Here is a 19,746-nt window from a genome sequence, read left to right on the forward strand (position 1 = left end):
GAGTAGGGGCTGTCTAAGCAAGGGCTCTGTTTAGAATAAGCAGTCTGGTGTCCTTTGCTTTCTGACTGTCACAAACTGGGAAAAAATATTTGCATCCCACCAGGGGGGCAAACTAGAGCTGAACTTCGGGGGAAGGGGGGCTAACACTTCAAGCTAGTAGGCGGGGCTAAATATCAAGCACGGGGTGGCTCTAACACTTCAAGCGATGGGGCAGAAGTACCTCAGAGCCAATATGACAAAGTGGAGCAATGTACTGTGCTTTGCAAACATAGTGGACAAAACTTATAAGATTACAAAAAATGTGGGTCCATATTATCAAGAAAGGAAACCCTTTGTGGGTATCTGTGCGCATTACAAGTGTAAAAAATAAATAAAGAAATAAATAAAGGGCGATACATTATCGCCGCTTTTATCGGCAGGAAACTGCCGCTAAAGCGGCGTTAATGGGCTTGATAATATGCCCTTGTGAATTCCCATAGAATCCCAGGTTCTGCTGTTAACCTGGGCTTCTATGGGAATTCCCAAGAGCATATTATCAAGCCCATTATCGCCGCTTTAGCGGCAGTTTCCTGTGAATAAAAGCAGCGATAATGTATCGCCCTTTCTTGATAATATGGCCCGTGATTTTTTAGTGAATTGACACCTTATAGGCTGCGGTCATTGATCTTTGAAAGGGGATTTAGTGCATTTAAAACTAAAAAGCACCTTCTACTAATTCTATTATGAAGCATATTAGAAGATAACACTTTTTTGAATTCTCACAAATCTTTCTGGGGTAGGACAAACTTCTTGTGAAATATTTAAAATCGCAGGCAGGTCGTGAAAGGCGCTCTTTCCTGATTGTTGACTGAATGCATGTTTTCAGTCTGACCATAAGGACATTGAGCATTTCTATGTTTGACGCTGCACACAAGTGTGCATGTCTCCAACTATTGAGCCCAGAGGGTTAACACACATGATGCTGGTCTGGAAGCATAACTAGCAAATTACCGATTTGATTTTTAACACACCTTTCCTTTCTCCTGGGATTGAGGGAGTGGCAATGATATGTCAATATTACTTCTTGTTACTTACTCTGCCATAATACTGCACTATACTACATAAAACCAAAACAGTTGTTGCTACTACCTCACATTAAGCAGTTCTCACATACTTGTGAAAATCAACTTCAAGACATCTGCTACCACCTCCAAATAAGCATAATTAGAGTTTTTCTGGTTGTTCCGAAAAGAAAGGAAACCTTCTTCTCTGGCAAAAACATGACTTTTTGACTATGCCAGAAAGAGCTCCGACTAGCCAGGTAGAAGTCAGATGCAGCATTTCATGGACAACCGTGACAAAATCTAGTCAAGGAGCTTGAGGTCTTTGAGGGAGGGAATAAACAACAGGTATTAAATCAAGTTTTTGAGTGTTACTTCAGATTCTTAGCCCATACATACTCCATGACCACATTCTCATGCCAAAAGACTGCCATGTTTCAAGCCATCCGTTTCACATTACAAAAGCAAGCAATAGTTCATACGTTCAGAGAACAAGAAGAGACTCACAACTGTTAAATAGACTTTCTAGTTCACAACAGGAGAAGTCCAGATGATCATCGGTATCAGGGAAGTTAATCTATGGGTACAGAAGATTCCCTTCAAAGTGAAGACCCTACACAGAAAAAATCTGAAAGGAGCATTCATGGTAACAATCCATCTCCTGGATTCATTCCTTTATATTCCATAGCTGTATGCTAGCAAAAATATTTGGTCTTGCCATTTGGACTTTGCTCTATTTCAAGTATCTTTGTTGAAATGGTGGCTCCCATTGTTTCTCCTCTCCCATCTTTAGAGTTTAAATATGTTCCTTCATTTGGATGACTGGCTTCTAAATGCTTCTTATCCAGAAGGGACTTTGAAAGAAATTGCTCTTGTTTTACTCTGCAATAATTTTTCGTAAATGAGCCAAAATATCAGACAGAGCCATCTCGAAACAGAACTTTCCTTCTAGCCATTTCAGAACAGACCTAGAGCTGTTTTATCTACCTGCTTTTTTTTAGTGTAGAAAGATGAAGGACCACACAAACATATTTACTGTCTCTCGTTCAAGTTGCAGCCAGACTGTTCTTGAAAGTTCAGAGACAAATGGCCTCATGCAAATTTGCAGTTTCTTAGGTACATTTGTATCTTCACCCACTTTAACTTCATATTCTACATCATTGGAATACAGAGCCTTAGAACTATGACATGTTGATTCCTGTGGCAAGTTCTGTTCATTCCCTGCCCTGGTAGTTGATCCCACAATCCTTAATGGGAGAATTTCCACTTCATGAAGGTTTTCTGATGGTGCCACCAAAGGAAGTCAGTTCCTTGGCATGGGGTGCCACCTTAGAGGCATTGTCAGCTCAAGGATGATAGCCATTGACAAGACTCCTCAACCTGGAGGAATCTGTGTGCAGTATATTGGTCTCTGTCACTTCCAACATCAAAAAAATGGACAAAGTGTTCTAGTATGGGCAATACAGTGCCTGTGCTTATTTAAACTGATAATACAGCCTCAATAAAGTTCTCTCAGTCTAGTACCCTTATAGTAAGAGGTTTGGGCAGAATCACATTTTCTCTCCTAAGGGCCTTTCACATTGGGGTCAGACAGATGAACTGATTAAGCAGTTTTTTTCTATATCTCAAGACTCGTGTCCATCAATCTTCAGGAGTTTATGATCACGTTTTTAGGGACTTTTGTAGATCTGTGTGCCATCCCTGAAAATGCCCAACTGCCCATATGTTGCTCCTACTATCCCACGCCAGTGCTTTGGAAGATGGATGCTCCTATTTCCTTTGTTTTAGTCAGTTGGGGCCATATGTAGGTAAATTGTGTTTTGCAATTCTCAAATTATGATTTTTTGGGAATCGCAATTAGGGAATCGCAAAACGCAATGGAGGTACTATTAACAACATTTTTTGCAAATCCCACCTATTCCTTATTTGCGAATCGCAAATTGAGATTCGCAAATAAGGAATACCTTCTCATTCATTCCTATGGGCTTGAAGGCACATAGGAATGAATAGGAAGGCATTCTCAATTTGCGATTCTCAATTAGAGAATCGCAAATTGAGAATGCAATTTCAGGGCTGTAAGGTTGTCAATAGGAAACCCTTGTGCAAGCCCCTGAAATTAACATGTGTGCACATGTGGCCCACATACATGCCCTAAGGGCATGTATGTGACCCACATGGCACTTTGAAAAATGCCAAAAAGTGAATTTTTCAAAGAAATTGCAAAATACCACCAACCTGAAGTTGGTGGTATTTTGCAAATCCTTAAGCCAAAATTTGCACAACTTGGGTGCTTCCTACATTGCATTTACGGAATCGCAATTTGCGATTCCCTAAATGCTATAGCAAAATAAGGAATCGCAAATTTTGCGATTCCTTATTTTGCATGTGGGTTTTTGTGTGCTACATAGCACACTGCCCTAATTGCGATCGCAAATGCTGAAATTCTGCGAATTTCAGCATTTGCGAGTGCAATTAGGCTACCTACATATGGCCCCTAGTCTGTGTCTTCCCTCCTTTACTGTTGATCCCTCAGATACTTCTTTGAAATCAAGACAAAGCATCAGAGGTTGTCTGGTGCTTCCGTTCTGGCTATGCAGGCCCTAGCTCTCCATTTTTTTTATCCATGTCCAGTTTGGAAACTTCCTCTGTTTTCCTTTCTCCTCAGCCTCTCCTTCTGAGCCTGGAGTTTGAAGGAAATGGTTAGCAGAACAGCAGACTCATAAAACATCTTAAGAGGACCACTGAAATCAGAAATCTTGATGCCCTTCCACCTTAACATCCTACCTTGGCACTGGAAACCTTTTCAATATTGGTGTACTACTCAGTCTTTTTCCTCTATTCAATATAAACTCCTTTCTGTATTTCTGTTTTGCTTGAAGGGTTTTCAAGAGAATCTTGCTAACCACACACTAACACCACAATGTGCAACAATTTGACCATTTCAAGATCCTTGGATCAGATTGGGTGATGAGGAGTTACTGGTTTGCGATATCCTAAACGCTTTTTCCTTCTCTCTGTGTTTAGGCTTTTATCTTCTCCTTGGGTCTTGCATCTGGTTTTAGAATAAATTTGGTTCCCCCATTTGAACTTTAATCTTCTGTTGACCTTACCTTTCTGACAATGAAGTTTGTTTTTCTGGATTTTAACCTCTTCAGCTCATTGGAATCGGGGTGCTTGGTTTTCTTTATTGTGCAGACTTCCTGTTAGATTTGGGGGTCTCCAGTTGGCACAGGTAGGTACTTGTGGCAAATAGGAACCCTCTCCCCTAGTCAGGATAAGGGGATTACACTCTTAAAATAACCCCTGCTCACCCTCTAGGTAGCGTGGCACGAGCAGTCAAGGCTTATTTCAGAGGCGTTGTAAGTCAAGCAGTTGCGACCACATCCAGTAACCCAGAGACAACACTACAAATGGACACCACACAGGTTTTATATAAAAAATTAAGTAGGCTTTATATAGAGTTACCACAAGACTGTTGAAAATTAGTACGTTTTGGTGAACATTATCTGCGCCATCTTGCCTCTTCCCCTGATGCCACACTTTTGTCGTGCGCACCCGCCATTTTAAGATGCCCCGATCAGAACGAACCCTTTTGCATGCCGCTGGCCCCTGACATAGCCCTTCGCCTTCACTAAGCCTGCACGCTGACCACCCCCCTGCTTGCACCTGCCTTGAATCATAAACCCCTCTTCGGCGCTGCTCTGCCCCAGGCCCTCATCCTGTTCCCAGCGCGACACCTCCCTTCTTCCCTTTCATGATCTCCGGCCCTTAGATGCAAACCCCCTTTTTCCCCGTGTGCCCGTTTGTCTTCCCCGTTCCCAGGCCGACACCCAGCTCTGCCGATACCATTCCTTGCCCCTCCCCGTACAATAGAAAGCTTCCCCCATCAAAGGATCCCCGGGTTGATCAAAGCCCCCACTCCATGAGATCCGATCAAACCCCCCACATTCCGTGAATCGGCGGAATATCCAGCTGCGTGATACTCATCACCTGTTGTGACTAGGGTGGGGACTTCAACTGTAAATGTGTGTGGGAACGGGCCCAAAGGGGAGTTCCGGGAATGTCTTTTCCATACATCAAAGCTTTAACATGAATGTGTAATCTGCAATAAAGTCATAAAACAGTGTATAAGAGGCCAGGCCTCAGAAATGTATCTAGAGCACCTCAGAACGATACCTGCTGTCCGTTTTGCTGTGTTCTCCTCCGGAGAGAATAAAAACCTTGTTTCCTGCTTTCCAGTCTCCAGCGCCTGCCTCTTCATTGATTAAATAACTAGAGGGTCACAGAGGCAATACCGCCGGGCAAATATCGATTGTCCCCGACCCGACTAAGGTTTCAACAATTGGCGCCCAACGTGGGGCCCATCAGCGACTCGTGGATCCAGTGGGAGAGGTCCCGACGACAGAGTGAACGACTGCAACGATCGGGAGAGCTCTTGCCCAATAGACCCTCGTCTGGCAGCCGATCATCCGAACTTCACTAGTTCCGAACAGACCTCTCTCGAGTGATCTACGGTCCTGACTGGGGACCATTAGGAGTGCCGTGAGAAATACGAGAAAAAGAGGACGATCGGGCGCTGGATTCGGAAGACAAGAAACTGTCCACATGGTCCGGGTAAGGTCGTGTAATCACGACAAGGTGCGAAATGATTGCTTGATTGTTTGATTGCTTGATTATTTATAAAATACTAGTATTACTTTTTGTTTGACCTAATTGGAGATTCACTGTCTGCACACGGAGAAACAGTAGGCTCCTTCTCTTTTGCAAACGGTGAAGGATAGGTAACGTAACCGTCGCGCCTATCTTTCTCCCCCACTGACTCTATTATTTCTCAACGGTTTTTGGGAGACTCCCCACTCCCTCACTGATTAACTGGGTTCTTTAACCCCGAACTACTGTTCACAGATTGTCTTCTGGAGATTCTCTGTCTGCAAACCGGAAACAACAGCTTCCTCTTTGCGGTTAGTGAAAGGGTAGAGGACGCAGACTTTTGCGCCCTACTTACTCTCCCCATTGTCCTTTTTCTATCCTATTTATTTATTCATTAATTGCTTGATTGTTCCGCGTTCTTGGTTACTCTTTTTTATTTTTGTTCATGAGGTATTCACTGCCTGCAAACAACGTAGAATAGGAATATTCTGTCTAGTCTTTGCACCTAGTGATAAGATAGGCACTGCTGACTTATTAGTCCCTCGTTACGAGCCGTCATGTCTGTCTTCTCCCCATTGATTGATAATTGGTTCAGCCCGGACCGTGTATTAGAGGTGGACCATATAGCTCCACTAGAAGGCACCCCTAATAAGGACATGTTCATAAACTATGGATTAGTTACCATAGCCTATAATAAATTGTGGCACAGGTATACCAAAGAAAGTCAAGACAAACAGTGGCCACTGGCAGGATCCTTTGACCTTGATAAAATAGAAACGTTAGAAATAGCCCTTCGAAATAACAAGACAACGCCTATTATGCTCGACAGTCTCGGTATGTGGCGCAGAGAGGCTATGCAACGACAGAGAAAAGACGAGGACAAACCAAGTAGAGAAATATACCGACAGGACAACCCCAGGACACCGCTACCCACAACTTATCCCCCGACACTATGCAAAAGACGACCAGACTTAGGGCCAAACCAATGCGCTTTTTGTAGGTATGTCGGACACTGGAAAGCCCAATGCCCGACTCTGCTGAGCGTGAGAAAAGGCAAAGGGCCGACAGGAACGACAGACCGGCAGTACGAGAAAAAGCGCGAGACAAAGAAGAACCCGACTTACATAGACAGACCAGATAGAACCACCACGTTTGATTATGCCCGATGGCACAGATTTCGCCAGGACAATTTCAGCGGCATGCTCAAGTTCTCCTAGGTCGGGCAACGTCAAGACGGGAACCCAGCCTCGCTTTAAAATTCACAGACGGAAAGAGATAATCATGACCAATAACTGTTTTATATTCGTCTTGGGTCTTTGTATGTCGTACTTGTACTGTCCCCCGTCTGAGTTTGTGTGTATGTAATGTAAGAATCTGCGTCATCCCTCTACACGTGTTTCCGTGTTACTCAACCTCTGTTAGCAGAAACTTAGCATAAAAGCAACCTGGAAAGAAAGAAATGGTAAAACAAAATCCGTAGACCATTGATGAACTTGAACTTTTAATTTAGCACAACAAACAAGGAATAATAACGATAAACTGTAGAAAATGAAAGTCAAACAGAACATTCGCCCCCCCCCATTCTGGAACCTTCCAAAGTAGGGCAGGGTTACGGCTACGCCCAACCAACGGCAACCCATATAAGGCGGGCCCGGCCGCCAACTCTTGGTCAGGAAATCTTAACGTATGGGGGAGCCGGAGGAGAGGCAGGAGCCAGCAGCCTGGGCAGTTGTAGGTAGTCCCGCCACATGTCTCCTCGGCCAGCCGCAACGGGCCTGGATAGACTTAAGTAGTCCCGCCACATGTCCAGAGAAGAACGAGGCACCTCTTCCTTTTCCCTTCCGTAACAGCCGCAGCAGCTCTGGACGGCGGGATGTCCTGCACGTACCTCCACAACAATTTGTCCAAGTTGGGCTGGGAGGGAGAGGCGACGCGGACGAGCCTCTCCCACCTCCACCGATAGGAGGTCTCCCAGCCCCCGGCCCGACGCCGAACACCCCCAGTCAGGCGATGGTGCCAATACTTCCACAGCACCGAACACACCATGGTGGCACCCCAGTACTTGCGCAGCACCGAACGTGCAATGGTGGCCATATTTTCGGAACACCGAACCTGCAATGACTGCACTGATACTCGTGCCGCGCCGAATGCGCGCCACAGGTGGCCATACTCCCACAGCACTGAGCACAAGACTTGGGGAACACCGGATGTGGAGAGACCTTCATGCGGGGCGATGAAAAAGAGCAGCATGGAGTGCACCGGGAGAAGGAGACGGCGCGAACGAGTCTCCCTCGCCCCCCAGGTGGGGGCATCACAGCTGCACCCCAGCTGAACGTCCCGCTTTCACACAACAGGGACCTCTTCCTTTCACTCCGAAGGATCTCTCCCACTCTTGCAAACTCGACGAGAGTGGCCCCTGTAGGGCCCCAAAATGGCGTCTGGGTCCGCTGGAAGGCGGGCCCCGGCCACTAGAGTAACTTTGACCAGCAATATAACTCAAACATTTGCCCACTGGGGCACGAGCCCCCATCTCCGACAGCATCTCCGCAGCCTTGAAGATCCTACAAAGGTCCCCGGCGGAACCTTCGGCCTCTGCAGGTTTCCGGTAAGGGACGGCTGCCTTGATCGCCAACGAAATAAACGTGACATTGCCACTCCCTCTGTTAGCATGAATTCTAGAACTGCCGAAAAGGACTCTGGTCCAACTGCCAGTAATGGGAAACGTTTCCCCCTGATGCTGCTTCCGGACTGAGCCGGCCCCGCTCAAGATGGCGCTGGTATCAATCGGAACTTACGAACACCTCGTGGTGTTCCTTCGCACTAATATAAACTTGATGTTCTGAGACTTTATATGATCCTTTGTACACTTGGCTAGAAAAGACAAGGAGAGCTCACTCGACGAACAGTATGAAAGGATCCCGTTACAAATGTTGATTACAAATGTACAATGTATTATATTTTTTTATAGCTGATGTATAACCTCATCTACGACGCACACATACGGTATACATATAGGAAATCTGATTGCAACTATTATGATTATGCTTCTAAATTATGAAAATAAATGCCCCCCCGAACCCCCCAGCCAATTAATAGACGTTTTAGTTTCTTACAAATGAATGAATAAAACTTTCCGATGTTTTTATTGCTGCAAACGACACCCCCCACTGTACGCACTTTAGCCATTGCCACGACCGGCCAAATACGACCGCACCCTCATAATCCACGTGCTGAAATGATTTTGCAAAATAAAACGTTTTTTTTGAAACTATGGACGGGTATTGCATGCTTTATTTTAAAAATGTGGGATCGGTGGGAAAGTTCTTTTCTGTGCACCCTACTCTGCTCTCTCTTTAAGGTTAAAAGAAGATGGTTGCCCAGCCCTGGAGGACGGATCGGATCGACAAACACGACACTCTGCCTTCAAAGTACGCGACTGACCCATGTACTCTCGCGTAGAGGAAGACCTTGACTTCCAAGGATGGGTAAAACGAACGGTGTAAATGAGGGAATGTAAAAGGAGGGTGAAATGAAATGGTGTAAATGTTATAAAGTACAACGTTCCAAGGTATCAGGGAACGGAGCTGACCCAAGAACCGAAGAACCTTAGAACGCCACAGCGTTGAAAGAGGTTTAAGGATCCCGATAGTGAGATACATCCTTTTGACTAGATACCTCGTACTAGGCACCTCTGGTTTCCTTTTTACGTTTTCCCCGCACACGACCTATAAGGGCACACTGCCCCCCTCCCCTCCCGACCCCAGAAACCATACCCCCGGGGCCCTGCCCCGAGGAGGAAAGACGAGTAAGAGGCAAGTAAAGGACTTATGAATCCATGTATCTGAATATGCGCGAATGCTGTCTCCCCCACCCCCTTTTTCTTCCCTCTGCAGGTTACATCAGAGATTACAGCCGAGGTGTGGCGAAGATCCGAAGCCTTGCCATGTCTAATACACGAAGCAGACTAGCGCCGCAAGGTGGTGCCTAAGCACGCCTGCAAACTACTCACGTATCGAACAAACCCGAAAAATTAGCACAACCTGATAAGAAGTGATCACCCTTAAACCAGACCGGACGAATGAACCCATGTCACGTATGATGCGAAACTATGAGAGAATGTGTGTGTGTGACTGAGGCGTTGACCCAACTGGTCGAAGGACCGAGAATGCGAGAAAGTGCGACAAAATGGTACCTCCTTTCTTCTTTCCTTTTTCTCAAGGCACGTCCCCTCTACCCTGTCTAATGCTCAAACTGCATGATTACAAGATTCTAACGCAGACCCGTGAATGCCCTTTACTGTGTAATGCACTAAATAGCCTTTCTTGAATACACTGCCACCCTCTCTGTTGCACGTGTACTATTTAGCCTGCCGTTGCGCTCTCTCTCTCTCTCTCTCTCTCCCTCTCCCTCTCTCTCTCTCTCTCTCTCTCTCTCTCTCTCTCCTCTCTCTCTCTCTCTCTCTCTCTCTCTCTCTCTCTCTCTCTCTCTCTCTCTCTCCCTCTATTTTTGCACTCCCACTCTTCCGAGTGATTAGCCCCGAAATTGGCAGACTGCCACCCCTAGCACACCACCTAATTGGCTTCAAATACCGTGAGTATTTGCAAAAAAAAAACTTGTCTTTAATACAATCACCCTGAGACCGCGTCATTACCTCTCCTTTTCCGCTAGAAGTCAATGAACCGAGGTTGGGCCGTAAGGGAAAGGACAGGTAAGATGACAGAGGTTCCCTAATCTGGCCCGTAATAAGGGAACTACATGTCAACGGCTCCTATGGTATAAGAAAGGACCTCAGAATACGCGACCCTCCCCACCCCGAATTGTCGCAATACCCAAACAGGAAAAATGATCACCCCTGTTACATCCCCTGTATCAGCCGCCCAAAAACTGGAGTTATGAAACTACCCCTCATTTCCGGTTGTGAGAGATGGGTCGATTTATGCCCTTACCACAAGTTTCCTATGTCCCTGGTTGTCTCCCATAAAACCCCTGTCCTTTCTAATTAAGTAATCGGGCTGTAAAAGGTTACGTAGGATCCAGAATGATGTTTTACAAGGTTAACAGACTAGTCCAAGGTAAAGAAATCATCGAAATGAACCCCGTAGTAGTTGAAAAGCAGGATGCATCGATAGAAAAGAAATGTTTAGCCATGTTCGTCTCTCAGCAAAATGCCTGTGTAGTACCATGTTGACAACTCACAGTACCCTTTGTAAATGTAAAACTCTAGAGAACGGCATATCTTTGCCAGGTTCGTCTCACGAAGGTGGGTCACCATCAGATGAACTGTCGTGACTGTAATAAATAATTGTGAAGGAAAGTCATAGTAAATCCAACAGGCCCGTCACCGGTCATTCATATGCCAGTTGTGAACACTAATATAACGGGCATTTTCATTCTTTGCCTGGAGCTGGGAGAGAAATAGACTTTTTGATTATCTTCATCTGCAAATTCTCTAAAGACTGTCTTTTCAAACTTGTTTAAGGGCACTGCTGTTGGAGGAGAGAAGGACCGGATGTGGGAGCACGAGGCCTGACTGCAGACTAAGGAACACCTGCGACATTAGCCAAGGCGAGACCACGACAGAAAAGAGCTGCAGGACGAGGCACTGTTTTCGACAACATGAGAAGAAAGGGCCGACCTGATGCCCCTGCTCGATGTCCAGTGTTTGCCGACAAGTCCCCGCTCCCTGAATTCGGTCACACGCCCGCCTATCTGAAGTCTCTCGTCCCCCTAGTTTGTTCCTAATTTGGCCTTGCTCCATCCCCCTTTTCCTCCGACCTACCCTATGGACTGTTTTGTACGCTCTTCTTCCATCTGAACTTTCTGACAATCACCTCAAAGGACACAGGGCGAAAAGGACCTTTCCGACCAGAAACGCGAGGAAAGGGTCGTGCCCTGCAACGCAGAACTTAGAATAGAGCTGGACTTGTAGCTCCACCGCCGGTGCTCCACAGCGCCAACGAAAGGCAACAAAGAATAATGAGAACTCGTTAAACTTCGAACATTTGACATCCTCAATCGCCGTTTCTGCTAGGCCTCATTTCTCTCCCAGCCGCCATTGTATTGATCATGCTCCAATCCGAATCTGATATATGTAATAACCTGCCAGTCCACGTTATGAAATGTACTTGCTGCTCTCGCTACAGAATCGTTTTTGTATTGCATTCCTATGACTTTCCTGCTAAACAAATTGATCAAAGTTTATCAAATAGGTCCACCTCCTAAAAACTAGAAATGTTAAAATGTATTGTTTACAACTCTTTTCATCTAGGGTTCCTACCGTTTTCTTTCTCATGCCCACCACAATAGAACCGAGTAGAAAATGAACCAGCAAGATGTCTTGAATATGTTAAAGGGAGGACTGTTGAAAATTAGTACGTTTTGGTGAACATTATCTGCGCCATCTTGCCTCTTCCCCTGATGCCACACTTTTGTCGTGCGCACCCGCCATTTTAAGATGCCCCGATCAGAACGAACCCTTTTGCATGCCGCTGGCCCCTGACATAGCCCTTCGCCTTCACTAAGCCTGCACGCTGACCACCCCCCTGCTTGCACCTGCCTTGAATCATAAACCCCTCTTCGGCGCTGCTCTGCCCCAGGCCCTCATCCTGTTCCCAGCGCGACACCTCCCTTCTTCCCTTTCATGATCTCCGGCCCTTAGATGCAAACCCCCTTTTTCCCCGTGTGCCCGTTTGTCTTCCCCGTTCCCAGGCCGACACCCAGCTCTGCCGATACCATTCCTTGCCCCTCCCCGTACAATAGAAAGCTTCCCCCATCAAAGGATCCCCGGGTTGATCAAAGCCCCCACTCCATGAGATCCGATCAAACCCCCCACATTCCGTGAATCGGCGGAATATCCAGCTGCGTGATACTCATCACCTGTTGTGACTAGGGTGGGGACTTCAACTGTAAATGTGTGTGGGAACGGGCCCAAAGGGGAGTTCCGGGAATGTCTTTTCCATACATCAAAGCTTTAACATGAATGTGTAATCTGCAATAAAGTCATAAAACAGTGTATAAGAGGCCAGGCCTCAGAAATGTATCTAGAGCACCTCAGAACGATACCTGCTGTCCGTTTTGCTGTGTTCTCCTCCGGAGAGAATAAAAACCTTGTTTCCTGCTTTCCAGTCTCCAGCGCCTGCCTCTTCATTGATTAAATAACTAGAGGGTCACAGAGGCAATACCGCCGGGCAAATATCGATTGTCCCCGACCCGACTAAGGTTTCAACAATTGGCGCCCAACGTGGGGCCCATCAGCGACTCGTGGATCCAGTGGGAGAGGTCCCGACGACAGAGTGAACGACTGCAACGATCGGGAGAGCTCTTGCCCAATAGACCCTCGTCTGGCAGCCGATCATCCGAACTTCACTAGTTCCGAACAGACCTCTCTCGAGTGATCTACGGTCCTGACTGGGGACCATTAGGAGTGCCGTGAGAAATACGAGAAAAAGAGGACGATCGGGCGCTGGATTCGGAAGACAAGAAACTGTCCACATGGTCCGGGTAAGGTCGTGTAATCACGACAAGGTGCGAAATGATTGCTTGATTGTTTGATTGCTTGATTATTTATAAAATACTAGTATTACTCTTTGTTTGACCTAATTGGAGATTCACTGTCTGCACACGGAGAAACAGTAGGCTCCTTCTCTTTTGCAAACGGTGAAGGATAGGTAACGTAACCGTCGCGCCTATCTTTCTCCCCCACTGACTCTATTATTTCTCAACGGTTTTTGGGAGACTCCCCACTCCCTCACTGATTAACTGGGTTCTTTAACCCCGAACTACTGTTCACAGATTGTCTTCTGGAGATTCTCTGTCTGCAAACCGGAAACAACAGCTTCCTCTTTGCGGTTAGTGAAAGGGTAGAGGACGCAGACTTTTGCGCCCTACTTACTCTCCCCATTGTCCTTTTTCTATCCTATTTATTTATTCATTAATTGCTTGATTGTTCCGCGTTCTTGGTTACTCTTTTTTATTTTTGTTCATGAGGTATTCACTGCCTGCAAACAACGTAGAATAGGAATATTCTGTCTAGTCTTTGCACCTAGTGATAAGATAGGCACTGCTGACTTATTAGTCCCTCGTTACGAGCCGTCATGTCTGTCTTCTCCCCATTGATTGATAATTGGTTCAGCCTGGACCGTGTATTAGAGGTGGACCATATAGCTCCACTAGAAGGCACCCCTAATAAGGACATGTTCATAAACTATGGATTAGTTACCATAGCCTATAATAAATTGTGGCACAGGTATACCAAAGAAAGTCAAGACAAACAGTGGCCACTGGCAGGATCCTTTGACCTTGATAAAATAGAAACGTTAGAAATAGCCCTTCGAAATAACAAGACAACGCCTATTATGCTCGACAGTCTCGGTATGTGGCGCAGAGAGGCTATGCAACGACAGAGAAAAGACGAGGACAAACCAAGTAGAGAAATATACCGACAGGACAACCCCAGGACACCGCTACCCACAACTTATCCCCCGACACTATGCAAAAGACGACCAGACTTAGGGCCAGACCAATGCGCTTTTTGTAGGTATGTCGGACACTGGAAAGCCCAATGCCCGACTCTGCTGAGCGTGAGAAAAGGCAAAGGGCCGACAGGAACGACAGACCGGCAGTACGAGAAAAAGCGCGAGACAAAGAAGAACCCGACTTACATAGACAGACCAGATAGAACCACCACGTTTGATTATGCCCGATGGCACAGATTTCGCCAGGACAATTTCAGCAGCATGCTCAAGTTCTCCTAGGTCGGGCAACGTCAAGACGGGAACCCAGCCTCGCTTTAAAATTCACAGACGGAAAGAGATAATCATGACCAATAACTGTTTTATATTCGTCTTGGGTCTTTGTATGTCGTACTTGTACTGTCCCCCGTCTGAGTTTGTGTGTATGTAATGTAAGAATCTGCGTCATCCCTCTACACGTGTTTCCGTGTTACTCAACCTCTGTTAGCAGAAACTTAGCATAAAAGCAACCTGGAAAGAAAGAAATGGTAAAACAAAATCCGTAGACCATTGATGAACTTGAACTTTTAATTTAGCACAACAAACAAGGAATAATAACGATAAACTGTAGAAAATGAAAGTCAAACAGAACATTCGCCCCCCCCCATTCTGGAACCTTCCAAAGTAGGGCAGGGTTACGGCTACGCCCAACCAACGGCAACCCATATAAGGCGGGCCCGGCCGCCAACTCTTGGTCAGGAAATCTTAACGTATGGGGGAGCCGGAGGAGAGGCAGGAGCCAGCAGCCTGGGCAGTTGTAGGTAGTCCCGCCACATGTCTCCTCGGCCAGCCGCAACGGGCCTGGATAGACTTAAGTAGTCCCGCCACATGTCCAGAGAAGAACGAGGCACCTCTTCCTTTTCCCTTCCGTAACAGCCGCAGCAGCTCTGGACGGCGGGATGTCCTGCACGTACCTCCACAACAATTTGTCCAAGTTGGGCTGGGAGGGAGAGGCGACGCGGACGAGCCTCTCCCACCTCCACCGATAGGAGGTCTCCCAGCCCCCGGCCCGACGCCGAACACCCCCAGTCAGGCGATGGTGCCAATACTTCCACAGCACCGAACACACCATGGTGGCACCCCAGTACTTGCGCAGCACCGAACGTGCAATGGTGGCCATATTTTCGGAACACCGAACCTGCAATGACTGCACTGATACTCGTGCCGCGCCGAATGCGCGCCACAGGTGGCCATACTCCCACAGCACTGAGCACAAGACTTGGGGAACACCGGATGTGGAGAGACCTTCATGCGGGGCGATGAAAAAGAGCAGCATGGAGTGCACCGGGAGAAGGAGACGGCGCGAACGAGTCTCCCTCGCCCCCCAGGTGGGGGCATCACAACTGCACCCCAGCTGAACGTCCCGCTTTCACACAACAGGGACCTCTTCCTTTCACTCCGAAGGATCTCTCCCACTCTTGCAAACTCGACGAGAGTGGCCCCTGTAGGGCCCCAAAATGGCGTCTGGGTCCGCTGGAAGGCGGGCCCCGGCCACTAGAGTAACTTTGACCAGCAATATAACTCAAACATTTGCCCACTGGGGCACGAGCCCCCATCTCCGACAGCATCTCCGCAGCCTTGAAGATCCTACAAAGGTCCCCGGCGGAACCTTCGGCCTCTGCAGGTTTCCGGTAAGGGACGGCTGCCTTGATCGCCAACGAAATAAACGTGACATTGCCACTCCCTCTGTTAGCATGAATTCTAGAACTGCCGAAAAGGACTCTGGTCCAACTGCCAGTAATGGGAAACGTTTCCCCCTGATGCTGCTTCCGGACTGAGCCGGCCCCGCTCAAGATGGCGCTGGTATCAATCGGAACTTACGAACACCTCGTGGTGTTCCTTCGCACTAATATAAACTTGATGTTCTGAGACTTTATATGATCCTTTGTACACTTGGCTAGAAAAGACAAGGAGAGCTCACTCGACGAACATTATGAAAGGATCCCGTTACAAATGTTGATTACAAATGTACAATGTATTATATTTTTTTATAGCTGATGTATAACCTCATCTACGACGCACACATACGGTATACATATAGGAAATCTGATTGCAACTATTATGATTATGCTTCTAAATTATGAAAATAAATGCCCCCCCGAACCCCCCAGCCAATTAATAGACGTTTTAGTTTCTTACAAATGAATGAATAAAACTTTCCGATGTTTTTATTGCTGCAAACGACACCCCCCACTGTACGCACTTTAGCCATTGCCACGACCGGCCAAATACGACCGCACCCTCATAATCCACGTGCTGAAATGATTTTGCAAAATAAAACGTTTTTTTTTAAACTATGGACGGGTATTGCATGCTTTATTTTAAAAATGTGGGATCGGTGGGAAAGTTCTTTTCTGTGCACCCTACTCTGCTCTCTCTTTAAGGTTAAAAGAAGATGGTTGCCCAGCCCTGGAGGACGGATCGGATCGACAAACACGACACTCTGCCTTCAAAGTACGCGACTGACCCATGTACTCTCGCGTAGAGGAAGACCTTGACTTCCAAGGATGGGTAAAACGAACGGTGTAAATGAGGGAATGTAAAAGGAGGGTGAAATGAAATGGTGTAAATGTTATAAAGTACAACGTTCCAAGGTATCAGGGAACGGAGCTGACCCAAGAACCGAAGAACCTTAGAACGCCACAGCGTTGAAAGAGGTTTAAGGATCCCGATAGTGAGATACATCCTTTTGACTAGATACCTCGTACTAGGCACCTCTGGTTTCCTTTTTACGTTTTCCCCGCACACGACCTATAAGGGCACACTGCCCCCCTCCCCTCCCGACCCCAGAAACCATACCCCCGGGGCCCTGCCCCGAGGAGGAAAGACGAGTAAGAGGCAAGTAAAGGACTTATGAATCCATGTATCTGAATATGCGCGAATGCTGTCTCCCCCACCCCCTTTTTCTTCCCTCTGCAGGTTACATCAGAGATTACAGCCGAGGTGTGGCGAAGATCCGAAGCCTTGCCATGTCTAATACACGAAGCAGACTAGCGCCGCAAGGTGGTGCCTAAGCACGCCTGCAAACTACTCACGTATCGAACAAACCCGAAAAATTAGCACAACCTGATAAGAAGTGATCACCCTTAAACCAGACCGGACGAATGAACCCATGTCACGTATGATGCGAAACTATGAGAGAATGTGTGTGTGTGACTGAGGCGTTGACCCAACTGGTCGAAGGACCGAGAATGCGAGAAAGTGCGACAAAATGGTACCTCCTTTCTTCTTTCCTTTTTCTCAAGGCACGTCCCCTCTACCCTGTCTAATGCTCAAACTGCATGATTACAAGATTCTAACGCAGACCCGTGAATGCCCTTTACTGTGTAATGCACTAAATAGCCTTTCTTGAATACACTGCCACCCTCTCTGTTGCACGTGTACTATTTAGCCTGCCGTTGCGCTCTCTCTCTCTCTCTCTCTCTCTCTCTCTCTCTCTCTCTCTCTCTCTCTCTCTCTCTCTCTCTCTCTCTCTCTCTCTCTCTCTCTCTCTCTCTCTCTCTCTCCCTCTATTTTTGCACTCCCACTCTTCCGAGTGATTAGCCCCGAAATTGGCAGACTGCCACCCCTAGCACACCACCTAATTGGCTTCAAATACCGTCAGTATTTGCAACAAAAAAAAACTTGTCTTTAATACAATCACCCTGAGACCGCGTCATTACCTCTCCTTTTCCGCTAGAAGTCAATGAACCGAGGTTGGGCCGTAAGGGAAAGGACAGGTAAGACGACAGAGGTTCCCTAATCTGGCCCGTAATAAGGGAACTACATGTCAACGGCTCCTATGGTATAAGAAAGGACCTCAGAATACGCGACCCTCCCCACCCCGAATTGTCGCAATACCCAAACAGGAAAAATGATCACCCCTGTTACATCCCCTGTATCAGCCGCCCAAAAACTGGAGTTATGAAACTACCCCTCATTTCCGGTTGTGAGAGATGGGTCGATTTATGCCCTTACCACAAGTTTCCTATGTCCCTGGTTGTCTCCCATAAAACCCCTGTCCTTTCTAATTAAGTAATCGGGCTGTAAAAGGTTACGTAGGATCCAGAATGATGTTTTACAAGGTTAACAGACTAGTCCAAGGTAAAGAAATCATCGAAATGAACCCCGTAGTAGTTGAAAAGCAGGATGCATCGATAGAAAAGAAATGTTTAGCCATGTTCGTCTCTCAGCAAAATGCCTGTGTAGTACCATGTTGACAACTCACAGTACCCTTTGTAAATGTAAAACTCTAGAGAACGGCATATCTTTGCCAGGTTCGTCTCACGAAGGTGGGTCACCATCAGATGAACTGTCGTGACTGTAATAAATAATTGTGAAGGAAAGTCATAGTAAATCCAACAGGCCCGTCACCGGTCATTCATATGCCAGTTGTGAACACTAATATAACGGGCATTTTCATTCTTTGCCTGGAGCTGGGAGAGAAATAGACTTTTTGATTATCTTCATCTGCAAATTCTCTAAAGACTGTCTTTTCAAACTTGTTTAAGGGCACTGCTGTTGGAGGAGAGAAGGACCGGATGTGGGAGCACGAGGCCTGACTGCAGACTAAGGAACACCTGCGACATTAGCCAAGGCGAGACCACGACAGAAAAGAGCTGCAGGACGAGGCACTGTTTTCGACAACATGAGAAGAAAGGGCCGACCTGATGCCCCTGCTCGATGTCCAGTGTTTGCCGACAAGTCCCCGCTCCCTGAATTCGGTCACACGCCCGCCTATCTGAAGTCTCTCGTCCCCCTAGTTTGTTCCTAATTTGGCCTTGCTCCATCCCCCTTTTCCTCCGACCTACCCTATGGACTGTTTTGTACGCTCTTCTTCCATCTGAACTTTCTGACAATCACCTCAAAGGACACAGGGCGAAAAGGACCTTTCCGACCAGAAACGCGAGGAAAGGGTCGTGCCCTGCAACGCAGAACTTAGAATAGAGCTGGACTTGTAGCTCCACCGCCGGTGCTCCACAGCGCCAACGAAAGGCAACAAAGAATAATGAGAACTCGTTAAACTTCGAACATTTGACATCCTCAATCGCCGTTTCTGCTAGGCCTCATTTCTCTCCCAGCCGCCATTGTATTGATCATGCTCCAATCCGAATCTGATATATGTAATAACCTGCCAGTCCACGTTATGAAATGTACTTGCTGCTCTCGCTACAGAATCGTTTTTGTATTGCATTCCTATGACTTTCCTGCTAAACAAATTGATCAAAGTTTATCAAATAGGTCCACCTCCTAAAAACTAGAAATGTTAAAATGTATTGTTTACAACTCTTTTCATCTAGGGTTCCTACCGTTTTCTTTCTCATGCCCACCACAATAGAACCGAGTAGAAAATGAACCAGCAAGATGTCTTGAATATGTTAAAGGGAGGACTGTTGAAAATTAGTACGTTTTGGTGAACATTATCTGCGCCATCTTGCCTCTTCCCCTGATGCCACACTTTTGTCGTGCGCACCCGCCATTTTAAGATGCCCCGATCAGAACGAACCCTTTTGCATGCCGCTGGCCCCTGACATAGCCCTTCGCCTTCACTAAGCCTGCACGCTGAC

The sequence above is a fragment of the Lissotriton helveticus genome, chromosome 8, assembly GCF_964261635.1.
Source record: "Lissotriton helveticus chromosome 8, aLisHel1.1, whole genome shotgun sequence".
Lineage (NCBI taxonomy): Eukaryota > Metazoa > Chordata > Amphibia > Caudata > Salamandridae > Lissotriton > Lissotriton helveticus.